We start from the raw sequence: 15,077 nt of genomic DNA on the forward strand, positions 1-15,077 counted from the left end.
TGAGGGTCTACACCACAGGATCCATAAAATTTGGAGACTTGAAACAGGGTTGCATGCCTGAGATAAAAAATGCTTGGTCACAGGCTGGGTGAACATAGAGTTCAGATGGAAACCAGGGAGACAAGAGTGATTGCTTTTCTGTGAGGGCTCACTGAAGAGTGGGGGTGGGGGGTGCGAACATTCAGCTCTGGGGCTAAGGATTTGGGTTTTTTTTTATCCCCCCCCCCCACTGGTACTGAAAGCCTTCAGGTAGCAATACAGCACCATATAGTGCAATCCAGAGCCATTTGCCCTGAGCCTAGCTCCCTGGCAAGGGCGGTGCATTTCACCCAGGCAGACGTCTGAGAATCAGTGCAACAGGGCCCTCCCCCAAAAGACCAGCAAGAACAAGAGGCTAATACCAAGTTTACTAATCATACAGAACTGCAAAACTTAAGCTCTAAGGTAACAGTATATAACATTCATCATTTTTTCTTATTCTGTAGTCTTTCAGTTTGATATTTTTTCCTTTTTAGCTATTTTCTTATTTAACAATTCCCATTTTGTTTTTTTTAATTTTAATTTTTATATTTACATTATATATATATTTTTCATTTTTGTTTCCTCTCATTGTATTCAGTTTTATTTTTGTATATATTAAAGTTTTTCTTTCTTTCCTACTTTGGGACATAGTTTCCTCAAACAAACTGCCCAAAATACACCCAGGATCTAGTTTACTTTGTGTTCTGTTCTCCTCCTTGTTTGATTCTTTCTTTCTTTCTCTCCCCCCCCTTTTTTTTTTTTTTTTGGTTTCTGTTCTATTCTGATTTCCTTAGTGCATATATTGCAGTGCTAGTTTTGCATTTTCTCTCTCTTTCATCTATTGTTTTCTGGACATAATGATGAGATGGGAAAAACTCACCCCAAAAAAGAACAAGAGGCAGTACTCACTGACAGGGATTTAATTAACATGGATATTAGTAAGATGTCAGAACTAGAATTCAAAAAAATTATAAAGATGGTAGCTGGGCTTGAAAAAAAGTATAGAAGACACTAGAGAATCCCTTACTGTAGAAATAAAAGAACTAAAATCTAATCAGACCAAAATCAAAATGGCTATTACTGAGATGCAATAAAAAATGGAGCCTCTAACTTCTAAGATAAATGAGGCAGAAGAGAGAGTTAATGATATAGAAGACAAAATGATGGAGAATAAGGAAGCTGAGAAAAAGAGAGATAAACAATTACTAGATCACAAAGGGAGGATTTGAGAGATCAGTGAAACATAAAGCAAAACAATATTAGAATAATTGGAGTCTCAGAGGAAGAGGAAAGAGAGAGAGGGGGGCAGAAGGTTTATTTGAACAAATTATAGATGAGAACTTCCTAATCTGGGGGAAGGAAACTGGTCTTCAAGTCCTGGAGGCACAGAGAACTCCCTTCAAATCAATAAAAATAGGTTATCAACTCCACATATAATAATGAAGCTGGCAAATTTCAGAGATAAAGAGAAAATCCTGAAAGCAGCTCAGGACAAGAGGTCCTTAACCTACAAGGGTAGAAACATAAGGGTAGCAGCAGACATGTCCACAGAGACCTGGCAGGCCAAAGGACTGGCATGATATATTCAAGGTGATGAATGAGAAAAATATGCAGCCAAGAATACTTTATCCAGCAAGGCTGTCATTGAGAATAGGAGAGATAATGAGCTTACAGGACAAACAAACTAAAGAATTTGTGATCACTAAAACATCCCTGCAAGAAATATTAAAGGGGATCCTGTAAGTGAAGAGAGAGCTCAAAAGTAACATAGACCAGAAAGACAGAAAGAGACAGTATACAGAAACACCGACTTTACAGTAATACAATGGCACTAAATCCATATCTTTCAATAATTACTCTAAGTATAAATGTATTAAATACTCCAGTCAGGAGATCAGGGTGTCAAATTGAATAAAAAGGCAAGACCCATCCACAAAAGACTCATTTTAGACCCAAGATACCTCCAGATTGAAAATGGGGGGGTGGAGAATCATTTATCATAGTAATGGACATCAAAAGAAAGCTGGGGTAGCAATCCTTATATCAGACAAACTAGATTTTATACTGAAGGCTGTAATAAGAGATGTAGAAGGACACCATATAATAATAAGGGGGTTTATCCAAAAAGATGTCAAATTGTAAATATTTATGCCCCTAACATAGGAACAGTCATTTATATAAGCCAATTAATCACAAAATTAAGGAAACACTGATAATAATACAATAATAGTAGAGGAATTTAACACCCCACGCACAGGAATGGACAGATCATATAAGCAGAAGATCAACAAGAAAACAAGGGCTTTGAATGACACACTGGACTAGATGGACTTCACAAATATATACAGAGCATGCCATCCTAAAACAACAGAATACATGTTCTTCTCGAGTACACATGGAACAGTCTCCAGAATAGATCGCATCTTAGATCACAAATCAGGTCTCAACTGGTACCGGAAGATTGGGATCCTTCCCTGCGTATCTTCAGACCACACTACTTTCAAACTTGAACTAAATCACAGGAGAAAATGTGGAAGGAACACAAATACATGGAGATTAAAGAGCATCCTACTAAAGAATGAATGGGTCAACCGGGAAATTAAGGAAGAATTAAAAATTCTTGGAAACAAATGAAACTGGAAATAAACTCTTCAAAACCTTTGGAATGCAGTAAAGATGGTCCTAAGAAGGAAGTACATAGCAATACAAACTGTTCTCAAGGAACAAAGAAGTCTCAAATATACAACCTAAGATTACACCTACAGGAGCTGGAAAAAGAACAGCAAATAAAGCTTAAATCCAGGAGGAGAAGAGAAATAATAAAGATTAGATTGAATCAATGAAATAGAACTCAAAAGAACAGTAGAACAGATTAACAAAACTAAGAGCTGATTCTTTGAAAAATTAAAAAGACTGATAAACCCCTAGCCAGACTTATCAAAATGAAAAGAGGAAGGACCCAAATTAAAAAAAAAAAAAGATAAATGAGAGAATGAGATCACAGCCAACACCCAAGAAATACAAAAGATTATAAAAGCATATTATGAGCAACTATATGCCAACAAATTAGACTATCTGGGAGAAATGGTTGCATTCCTAGAAACATATAACTAACAAAACTGAAAGAGGAAGAAATAGAAAGTCTGAACAGTCCCATAACCAGCAAAGAAATTGAAGCAGTAATCAAAAATCTCCCCAAAAACAAGAGTCCAGGACTAGATGGCCTCCCAGTGGAAATCTACCAAACATTTAAAGAAAACTAACACTTATTCTTCAGAAGCTGTTTCAAAAAAATAGAAATGGAAAGAAAACTTCCAAACTTGTTCTATGAGGCCAGCAATTCTTTGATCCCAAAACCAAAGACCCCACCCAAAAAGAGAATTACAGACGAATATCTCTGATGAACATGGATGCAAATATTCTCATCAAGATACTAGCCAATAGGATTCAACATTACTTTAAAAGTATTATTCACCACGACCAAGTGGAACTTATTCCTAGGCTGCATGGTAGTTCAATATCTACAAATTAATGAATGTGATATACCACATTAATAAAAGAAAAGACAAAACCGTATGATCCTCTCAAGATGCAGGGGAAAAAAACTGACAAAATAGAACATCTTTTCTGATTAAAACTCTCCACAGTAAAGCAATAGAGGGGACATACCTCAAAATCATAAAAGACATCTATGAAAAACCCACAGAGAACATCATTCCCAATGGGGAAAAACAGAGATTTTCCCCTAAGGTCAGGAACACGACGGGGATGCCCACTCTCACCACTGTTGTTTAACATAGTACTGGAAGTCCTAACCTCAGGAATCAGACAACAAAAAGAAACAAAAGGTATCTAAATTGGCAAATAAGAAGCCGAATTCTCACCCTTTGCAGAAGACATGATACTCTATGTAGAAAACCCAAAGACTCCAGCCCAAAATTGCCAAAACTGATACAGGAATTCAGCAAAGTTGCAGGATAAAAAATCAATGCACAGAAGTCAGCTGCATTTCTATACACTAACAAAGAGACAGAAGAAAGAGAAATCAAGGAATTGATCCCATTTACAATTGCACTAAAAACCATAAGATACCTAACAATAAACCTAACCAAAGAGGTAAATGATCTGTACTCTGAAAACTATAGAACACTTAGAAAAGAAATTAAGGAAGACACGAAGAAATGGAAAAACGTTCTATGTTCCTGGAATGGAAGAACAAATATTGTTAAAATGTCTATGCTACCCGAAGCAATCTACACTTTCAATGCAGTTCCTATCAAAATACCACCAGCATTTTTCACAGAGCTGGAAAAAACAATCTGAAAATTTATATGAAAGCAAAAAAGACCCCAATAGCTAGAGGAATGTTGAAAAAGAAAACCAAAGCTGGTGGAATCATAATTCTGGACTTCAGATTATATTATGAAGGTATAATCATCAAGACAGTATGATACTGGCACAATAACAGACACACAGATCAATGTAACAGAATAGAGAACCCAGAAATGGACTCTCAACTCTATGGTCAACTAATCTTTGACAAAGCAGGAATGAATATCTAATAGAAAAATGACAGTCTCTTCAATAAATGGTGTTGGGAAAATTGGACAGCCACATGCAGATAAATGAAACTGGACTATTTTCTTACACAATACAAAAAAATAGACTCCATATGGATGAAAGACCTAAATGTGAGACAGGAATCCATCAAAATCCTAGAGGAGAACTGGGCAGCAACCTCTTTGACCTTGGCTGAAACAACTTCTAGCTAGACATGTCCCCAAACGCCAGGGAATCAAAAGCAAAATTGAACTATTGCAACCTCATCAAAATAAAAAGCTTCTGTACAGCAAAGGAAACAGTCAACAAAAAAGGCAACCTATAGAATGGGAGAAGGTATTTGCAAATGAAATATCAGTTAAAGGTCGAGTATCCAAGATCTATAAAGAACTTATCAAACTCAACACCCAAAAAATAAATAATCCAGTCAAGAAATGGGCAGAAGATATGAGCAGACATTTCTCCAAAGAAGACACACATAGCCAACAGACACATGAAAAAATGCTCCACCTCACTAGCCATTAGGGAAATACAAATCAAAACCACAATGAGATACCACCTCACACCAGTCAGAATGGCTAAAATTAACAAGATAGGAAACAACATATGTTGGTGAGGATGTTGAGCAAGGGGAACCCTCTTACACATAACTCATTGAGGGAGTGCAAGCTGGTACAGCCTTTCTGGAAAACAGTGTGGAGTTTCCTCAAGAAGTTCAAAATAGAGGTACCCTATGACCCAGCAATTGCACTACCAGGTATTTACCCTGAAGATACAAATGTAGTGATTTGAAGGGATACATGCACCCCAATGTTCATAGCAGCAATGTCCACAATACTCAAAGTGTGGAAAGAGATGAGATGTCCATGGACAGATGTATGGATAAAGAAGATGTGGTTCATATATACAATGGAATATTACTCAGACATCAGAAGGGATGAATACTTACGATTTACATCAATGTAAAAGGAACTGGAGGGTAATATGCTGAACAAAATAAGTCAAACAGAGAAAGACAATTATCATATGGTTTCACTCATATGTGAAATATAAGAAACAGCACAGAAGGATCATAGAGGAAGGGAGGAAAACTGAATGGGAAGTCATGAGAGAGGGAGAAAAATCATGAAAAATTCTTAACTATTGGAAACAAACTGAGGGTTGCTGGAGGGGAGGTGGGTAGGAGGATGGGGTGATTGAGTGTTGGCCATTAAGAGTGCACGTGTTGTGGTGAGCACTGGGTGTTATACACAACTGATAAATTATTGAACATTACATCTGAAACTAATGATGTACTATATGTTGGCTAGTTGAATTTAAATTAAAAAATTTTAAAAATAAATTAAGAAGAACTTATCAAACTCAACACTCAAAAAAACAAATGATCCAGTCAAGAAATGGTCAGAAGACATGAACAGCCATTTCTCCAAAGAAGACATATAAATGGCCAACAGACACATGAAAAAATGCTCCACATCACTAGCCATCAGGGAAATACAAATCAAAACCACATTGAGATACCACCTCTCACCAGTCAGAATGGCTAAAATTAACAAATCAGGAAATGACAAATATTGGTAAGGATGTGGAGTAAAGGGGAACCCTCTTACACTGCTGGTGGGAATGCAAGCTGATACAGCCACTCTGGGAAACAGCATGGAGGTTCCTCAAAAAGTTAAAAATAGAGCCAACCACAACCCAGCAATTACACTACTAGGTGTTTACCCAGAGGATACAACCATAGTGATTTGAAGGGGTACTTGAAACCCGATGTTTATAGCAGCAATGTCCACAATACACAACAATGTAATGAGCCCAGATGTCCATCGATAGATGAATGGATAAAGAAGAGGTGGTATAGGAGGGTGGAGAAAGATGGCGGAGGAGTAGGAGACCTAGATTTCCTCTGGTCTCAGGAATTCAGCTGAATAAGGATCAAACCATTCTGAACACCTACGAACTCAACAGGAGATCGAAGAGGAGAGTAGCAACAACTCTCTGAACAGAGAAGCGACCACTTACTGGAAGGTAGGACGTGCGGAGAAGTGAATCCGAGGCGATATTTGGGAGGAGAGATGGCGGGTGAGGGGCCTCCGCCGGCCGCTTCTGGCAAGTGGTTGAGCAGCAGAGCACAAAATCGGAACTTTTAGAAGTCGGCTCTGCTGAGGGACGTCGCTACAGTGGCTAAGCAGGGGGTGGAATCCTCCCGTGACAGTGTGGTCTCAGGACCCTTGGGGTCACAGAAAGACCGGGGGTGCCTGAGTGCGGCAGAGCTCCCAGGTATCGGAGCAGGGAAGCCGGCTGCAGAGACGGAGCCGAGTCACGGGCTCTCAGCTCGGGGTTGCCATAAACTGTGATCCGCGGCCCAGTCGGGCCACTGCTCCTCCAGCAGGGACCCAACCAGCGGCAGAGCCGGGGAGACTCCCCTTCCTTCCCGGGGAGGAGCGGCGCAGAAACACACCGCAGGGATCTGCTGGGTTTGGAGACTCCACACGGGGCCGGGTGCCAGAGATAGCAACGCTCGGTCACAGGCCGGGTGAGCACGCAATGCGGCCGGACCAGGGAGACGGGAGTGACTGCTTTTCTCTGGGGGCACACTGAGGAGCGGGGCCCCGAGTTCTCAACTCCTCTGGGTGGAGTTTGGGAGGCCACCATTTTTGCCCTGGTCCTCCAAAGCTGTACCGAGAGCTTGCAGGGAACAAAAGCTCCTGAGAGCAAACCCGAGCAGCTTCTTTAGCTGGGACGGACAAGGGCGGGGCAATTCCGCCTCCGGCAAAGACATTTGCGATCCACAGCAACAGGTCCCTCCCCCAGAAGATCAGCACGAACAGCCAGCAAGCCAAGACCAAGTTTACCGATCAAGGAGAATGGGAGAACTCCAGGGCCAGGGGAATACTGCACATAGAATTCATGGCTTTTTTTTTAACCAAGATTCATTAGTTCATCAAAGTTAATTTTTGTTAACTGTTTTTTTTTTATTTTTCTTTTTCCCTTTTTCAACCAACATCTTATCAATCCCTTTTTTTAAAAAAAAATTTTTTTATTTTTCATTTTTAGAGTCATATTTTATCCCTTCATAGTAGTTACCCTTATTTTTGGCATATATATATAAGTTGTTCTCTCTTTAAAATTTTGAGATACAGTTTCTTCTAACAGATCAAAATATACCCCAAATCACTAGTGTATGGCTTTGTTCTAGTCTCCTGCCTGATCACATTCTCTTCCTTTTTCCTTTTTTTTTTCTTAAATCTTCTTCTTTCTTTTTTCAAACAATTTCTTATCTTATCAAGTCCTTTTATAAAATCTTTTATAATTTTCATCTTTACAGTCATCTTCCATCCCTTCATTGTATCAACCCTTATTTTGTATATATGTCATTCTTCCTTTAAAATTTAGGAGGCACTTTTTTCTAACAGACCAAAATACGCCCAAAATCTAGTGTGTGGCACTGATCTATGCACTAGCCTGATCATATTTGATCACATTCTGCTTTTTTTGTATTGTTCTGTTTTTGTTTTTATCTTTTTTTTCTTTTTTTTTCTCTTTCTTTTTTCTTTCTTTCCCTTTCTTTTCCCCTGGTTTCAGGTCTTTTCTGATTTGTATACAGTATATTTGCTGGGGACGTTGTAAACCTGTTAGCATTTTGTTCTCTCATTCATTTATTCTCCTCTGGACAAAATGAAAAGACGAAAAAAATCACCTCAGCAAAAAGAACAAGAGGTAGTACCGTCAGCCAGGGACCTACTCAATACTGACATTAGTACAATGTCGGACCTAGAGTTCAGAATCATGACTTTAAAGATACTAGCTGGGCTTGAAAAAAGCGTGGAAGTTATTAGAGAAAACCTTTCTGGAGAAATAAAAGAACTAAAATCTAAACAAGTCGAAATCAAAAAGGCTATCGATGAGGTGCAATCAAAAATGGGGCATTAACTGCTAGGATAAATGAGGCAGAAGAGAGAATCAGCGATATAGAAGACCAAATGATGGAAAATAAAGAGGCTGAGAAAAAGAGAGAGAAACAACTACAGGATAACGAGGGCAGAATTCGAGAGATAAGTGATACGATAAGACGAAACAACATTAGAATAATTGGGATCCCAGAAGAAGAAGAGAGAGAGAGGGGGGCAGAAGGTATATTGGAGCAAATAATAGCAGAGAACTTCCCTAATGTGAAGAAGGAAACAGGCATCAAAATCCAGGAGGCACAGAGAACCCCTCTCAAAATCAATAATAATAGTTCAACACCCCGACATCTAATAGTAAAACTTACGAGTCTCAGAGACAAAGAGAAAATCCTGAAAGCAGCTTGGGAGGAGATATGTAACCTACAATGGTAGAAACATTAGATTGGCAACAGACCTATCCACATAGACCTGGCAGGCCAGAAAGGACTGGCAAGATATCTTCAGAGCACTAAACGAAAAAATATGCAGCCAAGAATACTATATCCAGCTAGGCTGACTTGAAAATAGAAGGAGAGATAAAAAGCTTCCAGAACAAACAAAAACTAAAAGAATTTGCAAACACGAAACCTGCCCTCCAAGGAATATTGAAAAGGGTCCTCTAAGCAAAGAGAGAGCCTAAAAGCAGCAAAGATCAGAAAGGAACACAGATAACATACAGTAAGAGTCACCTTACAAGTAATACAATGGCACTAAATTCATACCTTTCAATAGTTACCCTGCTCAATGCCCCAATCAAAAGATACAGGCTATCAGATTGGATTAAAAAACAAGACCCATCCACCTGCTGTCTGCAAGAGACTCATTTTAGACCCAAAGACACCCCCAGATTGAAAGTGAGGGGGTGGAAAACCATTGACCATGCTAATGGACACCAAAAGAAAGCTGGGGTGGCAATCCTTATATCAGACAAACTAGATTTTAAAACAAAGACTGTAATAAGAGATGAGGAAGGACACTATATCCTACTTAAAGGGTCTATCCAAGAAGAAGATCTAACAATTGTAAATATCTATGCCCCGAACATGGGAGCAGCCAATTATATAAGGCAATTAATAACAAAAGCAAAGAAACACATTGACAAAAATACAATAATAGTGGGGGACTTCAACACCCCCCTGACTGAAATGGACAGATCATCTAAGCAATAGATCAACAAGGAAATAAAGACTTTAAATGACACACTGGTCCAAATGGACTTCACAGAACATTCCATCCCAAAGCAACGGAATACACATTCTTCTCTAGTGCCCATGGAACATTCTCCAGAATTGATCACATCCTAGGTCACAAATCAGGTCTAAACCGGTACCAAAAGATTGGGATCATTCCCTGCATATTTTCAGACCAGAGTGCTTTGAAACTAGAACTCAATCACGAGAGGAAAGTCGGAAAGAACTCAAATACATGGAGGCTAAAGAGCATCCTACTAAAGAATGAATGGGTCAACCAGGAAATTAAAGAAGAATTAAAAACATTCATGGAAACCAATGAAAATGAAAACACAACTGTTCAAAATCTTTGGGATACAGCAAAGGCAGTCCTGAAAGGAAAGTATATAGCAATACAAGCCTTTCTCAAGAAACAAGAAAGGTCTCGAGTACACAACCTAACCCTACACCTAAAGGAGCTGGAGAAAGAACAGCAAATAAAGCCTAAACCCAGCAGGAGAAGAGAAATAATAAAGATCAGAGCAGAATAGAAACCAAAAGAACAGTAGAACAGATCAACGAAACTAGGAGCTGGTTCTTTGAAAGAATTAACAAGATTGAGAAACCCCTGGCGAGACTGAACAAAAGGAAAAGAGAAATGACCCAAATCAACAAAATCATGAATGAAAGAGGAGAGATCACAACCAACACTAAAGAAATACAAACAATTATAAGAACATATTATGAGCACCTCTATGCCAGCAAATTAGATAACCTGGAAGAAATGGGAGCATTCCTAGAGATGTATCCACTACCAAAATTGAAGCAGGAAGAAATAGAAAACCTGAACAGACCTATAACCACTAAGGAAATTGAAGCAGTCATCAAAAATCTCCCAAGAAACAAAACCCCAGGGCCAGATGGCTTCCCAGGGGAATTCTATCAGACATTTAAAGAAGAATTAATACCTATTCTCCTGAAACTGTTCCAAAAAATAGAAATGGAAGGAAAACTTCCAAACTCATTTTATGAGGCCATCATTACCTTGATCCCAAAACCGGACAAAGACCCCATCAAAAATGAGAATTAGAGACCAATATCCTTGATGAACATGGATGCAAAAATTCTCACCAAAATCCTAGCCAATAGGATCCAACAGTACATTAAAAGGATTATTCACCACGACCAAGTGGGATTTATCCCTGGGCTGCAAGGCAATTTTTTTGAATTCTAGTTCTGACATCTTACTAATCAATCAATGTGATACAATACATTAACAAAAGAAAGAACAAGAATCATATGATCCTCTCAATAGATGCAGAAAAAGCAATTGACAAAGTACAGCATCCTTTCTTGATGAAAACTCTTCAGAGTATAGGGATAGAGGGGACATACCTCAATATCATAAAAGCCTTCTATGAAAAACCTACAGCGAATATCATTCTCAATGGGGAAAGGCTGAGAGCTTTTCCCCTAAGGTCAGGAACGCGGCAGGGATGTCCACTCTCACCACTGCTATTCAACATAGTATTAGAAGTCCTAGCCATAGCAATCAGACAACTAAAAGAAATCAAAGGCATCCAAATCGGCAAAGAGGAAGCCAAACTCTCACTCTTTGCAGATGATATGATACTGTATGTGGAAAACCCAAGAGACTCCACCTCAAAACTGCTAGAACTCATACAGGAATTCAGTCAAGTAGCAGGATATAAAATCAATGCCCAGAAATTAGTGGCATTCCTATACACCAACAAGCCAGAAGAGAGACAAATCAAGGAGTCGATCCCATTTACAATTGCACCCAAAACCATAAGATACCTAGGAATAAATTTCACCAAAGAGGCAAAGGATCTGTACTCAGAAAAGTATAAAATACTCATGAAAGAAATTGAAGAAGACACAAAGAAATGGAAAAATGTTCCATGCTCATGGATTGGGAGAACCAACATTGTGAAGATGTCAATGCTACCTAGAGCAATCTACACATTCAATGCAATCCCCATCAAAATACCATCCACCTTTTTCAAAGAAATGCAACAAATAATCCTATAATTTGTATGGAACCAGAAGAGACCCCAAATAGCCAGAGGAATATTGAAAAAGAAAAGCAAAGCTGGCGGCATCACAATTCCGGACTTCCAGCTCTATTACAAAGCTGTCATCATGAAGACAGTATGGTACTGGCACAAAAACAGACACATAGATCAATGGAACAGAATCGAGAGCCCAGAAATGGACCCTCAACTCTATGGTCAACTCATCTTTGACAAAGCAGGAAAGAATGTCCAATGGCAAAAAGACAGTCTCTTCAACAAATGATGTTGGGAAAATTGGACAGCCACATGCAGAAGAATGAAAGTGGACCATTTCCTTACACCACACACAAAAATAGACTCCAAATGGTTGAAAGACCTAAACGTGAGACAGGAGTCCATCAAAATCCTAAAGGAGAACACAGGGAGCAACCTCTTCGACCTCAGTCGCAGCAACTTCTTCCTAGAAACATCGCCAAAGGCACGGGAAGCCAGGGCAAAAATGAACTATTGGGATTTCATCAAGATAAAAAGCTTTTGCACAGCCAAAGAAACAGTCCACAAAACCAAAAGACAACCGACAGAATGGGAGAAAATATTTGCAAATGACATATCAGATAAACGGCTAGTATCCGAAATCTATAAAGAACTTATCAAAGTCAACACCCAAAGAACAAATAATCCAATCAAGAAATGGGCAGAAGACATGAACAGACATTTTTCCAAAGAAGACATCCAAATGGCCAACAGGCACATGAAAAAGTGCTCAACATCGCTCGGCATCAGGGAAATCCAAATCAAAACCTCCATGAGATACCACCTCACACCCGTCAGAATGGCTAAAATTAACAAGTCAGGGAACGACAGATGTTAGCGGGGATGTGGAGAAAGGGGAACCCTCCTACACTGTTGGTGGGAATGCAAGCTGGTGCAACCACTCTGGAAAACAGTATGGAGGTTCCTCAAACAGTTGAAATTAGAGCTACCATTCGATCCAGCAATTGCACTACTGGGTATTTACCCCAAAGATACAAATGTAGGGACCCGAAGTGGTACATGCACCCCAATGTTTATAGCAGAAATGTCCACAATAGCCAAACTGTGGAAAGAGCCAAGATGTCCATCGACAGATGAATGGATAAAGAAGCATTGGTATATATACACAATGGAATATTATGCAGCCATCAAAAGGAATGAGATCTTGCCATTTGCAAGGACGTGGATGGAACTGGAGGGTGTTATGCTGAGTGAAATAAGTCAATCAGAGAAAGACATGTATCATATGACCTCACAGATATGAGGAATTCTTAATCTCAGGAAACAGAGTGTTACTGGTGTGTTTGGGGTTGGGAGGGATGGAGTGGCTGGGTGATAGACATTTGGGAGGGTATGTGCTATGGTGAGCACTGTGAATTATGCAAGACTGTTGAATCAGAGATCTGTGCTCCTGAAACAACGCAACATATTTTAAGATAAAAGAAAAAGAAGAAGATAGCAGGAGAGGAAGAATGAAGGGGGGAGACGAACCATGAGAGATGATGGACTCTTAAAAAGAAACTGAGGGTTCTGGAGTGGAGGAGGGTAGGGGGATGGGTTAGCCTGGTGATGGGTATTAAAGAGGGCACATTCTGCATGGAGCACTGGGTGTTATGAACAAACAATGAATCGTGGAACACTACATCAAAAACTAATGATGTAATATATGGTGATTAACATAACAATAAAAAAATAAAAAAAAAAGAGGTTCTAAATTCTAAATATAAAGAGGCCAAGCTAAAAGATGTGGCTAACCTAATTCAGGAATAAGTTGTAGAAGCAGAGAACACTCCCCTGGATATGGCTGTGATTGGGGAATCTGGCACTGAGAAGTCCAGTTTTATAATGGACTGTGGGTTCTTAGTCATGATGATGGGGGTTCTGCTAGTTTTGGAGTTGTGAAGACCACTGGAAGAAAATGGTCTATTAACATCCAAAATATCCCAGTGTGATCTTCTGAGACCTTCCTGGAAATAGAACCCCCAATTTCATTCCACATATGTATCTTAAAATGGTAGGATTTGCTAACTATGACCTCTTCATCATCATTTCCACCTCATAGTTTAAATTCAATGATTATATGTTGGCCCCCCAATTCAAGAAGCTAGACAAAAAGTTCTACTTTGTTAAAACCAAGGTGGACATTGATTTATATAATGAAGAGAAAAGCAAGCCCAGGTCATTCAAAAGGGAGAGAGTGCTTCAGCAGATCTGAGACAACTGCTTGTCTAATATCAGCAACATCAGAGTGCGTGAGCCATGCACCTTCTTAGTCTCCAACTTTGACCTGGATGACTTTAATTTCCCAAGACTGGAGAAGACATTGCTGAAGGAGCTCCCTGTTCATAAGCGCTACACCCTTGTGTTCCTGTTGCCCAATTTGTCTGGTGCTTCCATTGAGATGAAGAGAGCTTTCCTCAAGGAGAAGATCTGTCTGGATGCTTTGAACTCTGCCCTGAAATCAGCGTTGGCCATCCCCTCATGGTCTGCTTCAGTGACTGATTTGTCCTAGGAGGAGAAGTGCTTGAACCTTTACCAAGGCCATTTTGCTTTCGATGAGAAGTCAGTCGGAGAGATTGCAGAGAAGCTGGGCATGTCTGTGGATGAGATTGAGTTTCACCAAGTAGTTGAACTTCTGCTTACTTGTGAAGGATGACAGCATAGCAGCCAAGGCCATGAAGTGTGCTGAATCCTACAGCTTGATGAATGGAGGTCTCCCATCCACTCTCTTCCAGTTCTTGAAAATCTACTTTTCCGCATTTGAAATTTATGAGTGCACAGGTTATTGATATTAAAATTTTCTTGCATAAGATTTTAGAGAGCTTAGGTTTAAGAAGATGTCACAGAGATGGGTCAAATTGCCTAACATAACAACAAATGGTGTTATGTTCTGTCAATGGTGGGGTCCTGTTCTACACTGATACTTCACTGCTATGCAAAGGGGATTTGACCATGGTCTCTCCATGCACTCCCTGGTTTATATCGCTTAAATCGTAATAGAAATGCACCCCATAGTTTTCATTATTCTCATATGTTATGAGGTAGTTTACATTTGCTTGATTTACTCAGATAATAAATATTTGGTAACAATCAATAACTGTTGTCCATTGGCTTTTTATTAAGGATTTCCCCCAGTCATCGTATCAATACCCTCATCACCAAACTAAGTGAAATCTACTAGTATGGGAACATGTCTAAGTAATAATTTATCATGTAGGAGGGCACTATAGCAGGGAGGAGGAAGTTGAAAGAAGAAAAGGGAAATGTTCTATGATGTCGTATTTCTAGATCCTATGGGGCAACAGGAGGAA

The 15,077-nt window shown here is 39.4% G+C and overlaps 1 pseudogene; it reads left to right on the plus strand.

Moving 5' to 3' along the window:
* Positions 1 to 886: 886 nt before the first annotated feature.
* Positions 887 to 14,836, plus strand: LOC113928652 (annotated as a pseudogene).
* Positions 14,837 to 15,077: the final 241 nt, after the last annotated feature.

This window comes from Zalophus californianus, chromosome 5, assembly GCF_009762305.2.
Source record: "Zalophus californianus isolate mZalCal1 chromosome 5, mZalCal1.pri.v2, whole genome shotgun sequence".
Taxonomy (NCBI): Eukaryota; Metazoa; Chordata; class Mammalia; order Carnivora; family Otariidae; genus Zalophus; species Zalophus californianus.